The sequence below is a fragment of the Coptis chinensis genome, chromosome 6, assembly GCF_015680905.1.
Source record: "Coptis chinensis isolate HL-2020 chromosome 6, ASM1568090v1, whole genome shotgun sequence".
In the NCBI taxonomy this organism is placed as follows: Eukaryota; Viridiplantae; Streptophyta; class Magnoliopsida; order Ranunculales; family Ranunculaceae; genus Coptis; species Coptis chinensis.
The window spans coordinates 42930916-42936915 of NC_141461.1; positions in this window are offsets into that span (position 1 = coordinate 42930916).

The window sequence follows — 6000 nt, forward strand, 5'->3', positions numbered from 1 at the left end:
TATAGAAAACTGGAAGTCAATTCGGACTCTCCGGGAGCCATAAACATTTTGAAAGGGAATGAATGCAGCCCATGGTATTGTGGCTATAAAGAGCCTACATTAGAAGTATTACTTGCTCCTTTGCTAAATGCTCTTTAGCCATACCTTTCGGAGAAGGAAATCAGGCGGTGACTATCTTTCAAAATTGTATAGATCGCCAGATGATGGTGATGTTGTATTCTCTCCTCCTCTAGACGAGAAATTACATCGTATCATAGAGGCAGATAGAATAGGAACTATGTATCCCCATTTTTCTTCTAATACAGGTTGAGGTCAGCCATAACCTCTAGATTATTAAAAAAAAAATGATCCGGTACTTACAGCCACACACTCCATAGGGAGGGCCCGATTACCTGAGTGGTGCACTTACCAATATATAGAAATGAAAGGAAGTACACCAATGAAAAAGGTCAGTCCTCATAGACAGGGTCATGTAAAAGGACTTCCTCTACATCAAGGGACAATAACTCGTGAAAATGTTTCAACCGTTGGCCATTAACTTGAAAGGTATTGTTATCATTGGGATTTACCAAGGTGATTACCCCGTAAGGGGTGACTTCAAGAACTTAAAAGGACCGGACAACGGGTTTTAATTTCTGGGAAAAATATGTAGCGGGAATTGTACAAGTAAGACCTTTTGACCTACCACAAACTCTTTGCGCAAGATTTGCTTATCATGAACACGTTTCATGTTAGCTTTATAATCCTTTGCGAGATCATAAGAGTCGCTACAGATTTCTTCAAGCTCATTCAATTGCAACTTGCGCTTGACACCCGCCTCATCAAAATTAAAGTTAATGCTTTTTATAGCCCACATTGCACGGTGCTCCAATTCAACGGGCAAATGACAAGGCTTCCCAAATACAAGTCTAAAGGGAGACATAAATATAGGAGTTTTGAAAGCAGTCCTATACGCCCATAAGGCATCAGATAGATGCTTCGACCAGTTTTTCCTATCAGGATTTACAGTTGTTTCCAAGATCTATTTGATTTCCCTATTAGAAACTTCTACTTGTCCACTAGTTTATAGATGATACGGAGTTGCTACCTTATGTGTAACTCCATACTTCTTTACTAGTGATGCAACAACTCTGTTGCAAAAATGTGTTCTTCCATCACTAATGATGGCCTTAGGAATGCCAAATCGACAGAAAATATATTCTTTTACAAAAAACACAACTGTCTTATGCTCATTGCTACGGCAAGCCATGGCCTCTATCCATTTAGACACATAGTCCACGGCAATTAGAATATAAATAAAACCATGGGAAACTGGAAATGAACCCATGAAATCAATGACCCATACATCAAAATTTTCTACCACCATGATTGGATTTAATGGCATCATATTACGCTTCGTGATTCGCCCAAGTTGTTGGCAACGAATGCACTCCTTGCAATGCACTTGGGCATCTTTAAAGAGAGTAGGCCAATAAAACCCATATTGTAGAATTTTAGCAGCTATTTTCATACCACACCCTTATTCATTGCAGAATGAGAGTACCTCATTATATTCCCACTGGGGAATACAACGACGAATAATCTGATCCGCACAATACTTAAAAAGGTAGGGCTCATCCCAGTAGTATAGCTTAACTCTGGCCAAAAACTTCTTACGTTCATTTCTTTGACCAGTCATAAGGAATAATATCAGACGCTAAATAATTCACGATGTCAGCATACCATGGTGCAGAAAATATAGCATACAGATGCTCATCCGAAAAAGAGTCCGGTATGGAGTCAGAATCACTACCATCATCATTTGTAAGTCTAGATAAGTGGTCGGCAACTACGTTTTCGACCCCTCGTTTGTCCTTTATTTCTAATGTTAATTCTTGCAAGAGAAGAATCCATCGAATCAACCTCTGCTTAGCATCCTTCTTTGCGAGAAGGTACCTAAGGGCTGCATGGTCCGTGTAAACTAGAGTCTTAAAACCAACCAAATAAGGACGAAACTTATCTAAAGCATAAACGACAGCTAAGAATTCTTTTTCAGTAGTTGTATAATTCCTTTGAGCATCGTTTAGAGTTTTACTAGCATAATAAATAATGGTGGATTTATTATCTAGTTTCTGTCCCAAGACAGCACCAACTGCATAATCACTAGCATCACACATGAGTTCGAAAGGTTTAGACCAATCGGGAGGTTGTATAATGGGTGCAGAAGTTAAGGAGGCTTTCAAAGTTTCAAAAGCCTGTTTACAGTTAAAATTAAAATCAAAGATGGCCTCCTTTAAAAGCAGATTAGTTAAGGGTCTAGCTATTTTCGAAAAATCTTTGATAAAATGCCTATAAAAACCTGCATGGCCTAGAAAGGCTCTAATATCACGGACAGTCCGTGGTATAGGTTGAGTCGCTATCTTATCTAGTTTGGCCTTATCTACTTCGATGTCATCACTAAATATGATGTGACCTAGTACTATGCCTTTTTTCACCATGAAGTGACATTTTTCCCAATTTAAAATGAGACTCTTCTCTTCACATCGTGTTAAAACTTTAGACAGGTTAGACAGGCATTCAGTGAAAGAGTCTCCATAGATAGAAAAATCGTCCATGGACACTTCTATGAAATGCTCTACCATGTCACTAAATATATGAAGCATACACCGCTGGAAAGTACCAGGAGCATTACAAAGGCCAAAAGGCTTTCGTTTATAGGCGTATGTTCCAAAGGGACATGAGAAGGTAGTCTTTTCTTGGTCATCAATATCAATAATAATTTGGAAATAGCCAGAGTAGCCATCCAAAAAGTAATAAAAAGCATGACCAGCTAGATGTTCAAGCATCTGATCTATAAAGGGTAAAGGAAAATGATCATTATGTGTCATGGCATTTAAGCGTCTGTAATCAATACAGATCCTCCATTTCATAGGACCATGCGTGGCAACATATTCACCCTTGGCATTACGTACCATGGTAATCCCTGATTTCTTTGGAACTACATGAATGGGACTAACCCATTCGCTATCAAAGATTGGGTATATGATACCCGCATCAAGTAACCGTAAGACTTCTTCCCTGACCACTTCTTTCATGGTAGGGTTTAAACGAAGCTGAGATTTGCGGGAAGTATTTGCGTTATCCTCTAAATAGATACAATGAGTGCACACATTAGGGTCAATTCCCTTAATGTCGGCTAGGGACCAACCAATCGCAGAACGATGTTCCCTAATCACCCTGATCAACCGTATCTCTTCCTCCTTAGATAACAGAGAAGATATAATTACCGGATGACGACCATCCGGATCAAGTTGAATATACTTTAACTCAGGAGGAAGAGGTTTAAGCACCGGGGTGGGAGGAATATCGATAAATACTTATGGAGGGTCCTCATCTTTAGTAATGAATACTTGCTTAGGCAGCAGGTCTTCAAACTCTATATATGGAGCAACCGAAGGGTATACGATTTGTGTAGACTCGAAAATGGTGTTGACTTCCTCTATGTAGGAGTCATCGATAAAATCTGAACTTCCAAAAGAAAGGAATTTATGCATATGGTTTTCTGGAAACGTGTTATTAAAGTAATCTTGAGCTAAGCTCTCAATCATGCTAACCTCTCCATCTATAGACGAATCTGGTAACTATCTCATTAGTTTAAAAACATTTACCTCAACCGAAAGATGGCCAAAAGACAAGGACATCGACCCATCGCGGCAGTTTATAAGCGCGTTGGCAGTCGCCAAGAAGGGACGCCCTAAAATGATCGGAACAGAGTCGTTAGCGACTTCTGTATCGAGGATGACAAAATTAGCAGGATAGTAGAATTCCTAGACCTTTACAAGCACATTTTCAACCACACCCTTAGGGTACTTAATTGATCGATCCGCTAATTGTAATGTCATTTTAGTAGGTTGCATCTCTTGTAGACCTATCTGTTTGTATAGATAATACGGGAGTAAATTAACACTCGCCCCCAGGTCTAGTAAAGCGATCGTTGTGTGGGAATCTCCTAAGGTGCATTGTCCAGTAGGACGACCAGGGTCCTTGTACTTAATAATTCCATTATGTTTCGTTAAAGTTGGAAATTGTTCAGTTAAAAAAGCATCTTTAGGAATATTTGTCTCACGCCTAGTAGTTCACAACTCTTTAAGAAACTTAGTATGGTGAGGTAATTTTTTTATCGCTTCAAGAAAGGGAAGGTTTATCGTTAGATTTTTGAAAACTTCCCTAATCTCATCAAAATTCGTATCCTTAGTTAACATTGCTAATCTCTGGGAAAATGGTGGTTTCTCTCTATATTTAGTGTAATGATCAACAAGATGTTTAACTTTGGCTTTTTGTTTCTTAGGTTGTGGTTTAACTGGTACCTCTACAGGGGTAGGCTCTTCAGTTTCTATTACGGTATCTAGTACAATCTCCAGTGTAGGGACAACTGGTAGGGTAACTATAGGCATAGTTACTTTGTTATCAACCACACTCCCAGAACGGAGAGTGGAGATGGCATTTAGCTCACCTACGTTTTTATTTTCCGTACTAGTGTTACCATTTACCTCAAAGGCTATGTTTGGTGTTTTCGGATTAGGTATCGCTTGTCTTGGAAACACACCTTTGGGTTGTACTTTCTCTTGAGCTAACTGCTGTAAGGAAAGTTGGATGGCTTTTAAAATCTGTTGTTGAGATTGCATAAAGGTATCGAAATGATCCGGTTATGGAAGAGTGTTAGCTTTAGGTTGTGTGACAGGAACTATGTCACGTTGATTATTAATGGGTGGATTTTGGTAGTTATTATTTACCAGAATGATACCTCTATTAGCATTATAATTATTATAATTACCCTGACCTTGTGCTTGACCTTGTCGTGGTTGCGCTTGGTTGTTATAATTATAATTACCCTGACCTTGTCCTTGTCGTGGTTGAGCTTGGTTATAATTGTTTGTTTGCCTAACATTTTGATTATTAAACCCTGGAGGTGTTACTTGTTGATTATTTCTCCAACTAAAGTTGGGATGTTGTCTCCAAGGGGCATTAGGAATAGGAAAACTATTAATCATGCAAACATTATCTTGTTGTGATTGTTGTTGCTCATAAGCGAAAGGACAATAGGAGTCGGGATGCTCTGGACTCAAACATAAATTACATAGATTAGAGTTGACATTCATGACGGGGATAGGCGTTTGTTGAACAGAAATAGCCTCTACCTTTTTAGTTAGAGTTTCGATTAAATTTTTAAGTTCCGGATCGGGTTTCATCTCAAACATACCGGCGGCCTTTACTGTTGTAGAAAAACTAGCGTTGCAGGAGATATCGTCACTATCTCCCCCCCCCCTCCCCCCGCAGTTATTATTACGCTTAGTCTGATCTTCTAAAAATTTTGTAAGCCTTTGAGGCTCCTTTACTTAAGAAACTAGCTCCATTCATTATGTCAAGGACTTCTTTATGGTGGTGTAGAAGTCCCTTGAAAAAGGCACGAACTAACGTGTCTTTCGCGAGGTTATGATGTGGACACTCTATAAGTAGATCGGTGAAATGATTCATGAGGATTCTGTCGAAAGAAATGAATCTTGGAAAGCATTTCATCGGTCTTCAGTGGTGGGTAAAAATGCTCCATGAATAGTTGAACAAGTTTAACCCACGAGTCCATAGAATTAGGCGCTTGGGCAGTTAACCAAGACGCCGCCTTATCGGCTAAAGTGAAGGGAAATACCCTTAGTTTAATTTGTTCAGCACCTTCCGTTGGATGGTGAAATGTAGTAAGGACTTGGTCAATCCTACGCATGTGCTGATAGGGCTTTTCATGGTCTAACCCATGAAAAACGGGTAACAAATTAAATATATTTGGGGGGATTCGGAAATGCCCCACTGGGTTTGATAGAACGATGCAAGATTTAGGGCTATCGTTCAAGGCTTTGTAAAAGTCAGAGAGAGGAGACTCTCTTTCTTCAGCCATTACTTCAGGTGGTGTGTGTGGTATGCTAGCTAGAGGTGTAGTGAGTGGTATACTAGAAAGACTTGTTTGTTGCC